This window comes from Orycteropus afer, unplaced genomic scaffold (assembly GCF_000298275.1).
Source record: "Orycteropus afer afer isolate SDZICR_OR568_19922 unplaced genomic scaffold, OryAfe1.0 scaffold00412, whole genome shotgun sequence".
Lineage (NCBI taxonomy): Eukaryota > Metazoa > Chordata > Mammalia > Tubulidentata > Orycteropodidae > Orycteropus > Orycteropus afer.
In genome coordinates, this window is record NW_006921999.1 from 2,748,126 (window position 1) to 2,749,008 (window position 883).

Consider the following 883-nt stretch of genomic DNA (forward strand, 5'->3'; position numbering starts at 1 on the left):
TTTTAAGGTTCCCCCCTTGTCTCAGGCAGGGCTCTTGGTTGCAAGAGACAGAAACTGGCTCTGGGGGTTTAAGTTGTAAATTAGTTTATTGATTAGAAATTGGTCCAAACATAGAATTTCAAGGGAGTTGGAGGAACCATGTGGATAACTTGGCAGATTGTGAGGAAGTTAGGCAGCCAGTCAACAGCCAAAATCATGTTCCAGTAGTAAGTTGATGAAAAGTCCTGTCACTATAGCTGAATTTTGATGTCACATGTCACACTGACAATGCTGCTGATTCAGGTGCAAGACACAGTTTCTAGAGTCTTGATATTGCTTGGTTGGCTGTCTTTGCAAGAAAATTTTCTTTGATCCCTGTATTTTTGTCTCCCTTTTTCATTCCAAATGCAGGGTGATGGGTTTGAGTGGCTAAACTTAAGTCAAGTCCCCTCACTCTAGGTTCAAGGAAGATCAAAAAGTTAGTTTCTAACATTTGGTTTTGAGAATACATAGTAAATTTGCCTACAACAAGACTCATGCAGACAGAAATGGGAACAGAGGATGGTCATTTAATAAATGACATATATTCACTAATCTCTTTACTATCTCTTCCTTGAGATTCTTCCCTTCCTCTACTTTTCTATTCTTCCTACATATTCTTCAATGTTTAAATCTTTCATAATCATGCTTTGGGCCAGAAAAACATTGGGATATTGACAAAGGGATACAGCATGGTTTAAAATCAGGAAAGGTGTGCATCAGGGATGTATGCTTTCACCATACTTTTTCAATATATATGCTGAGCATCCATTTCAGGAAGTGGCATATGATCTAGAACCAATGGTAATGAAGGAAGAAGTCAAAGCTGCAATGAAAGAACTGGCGAAGAACAAGGCTCCGGGAA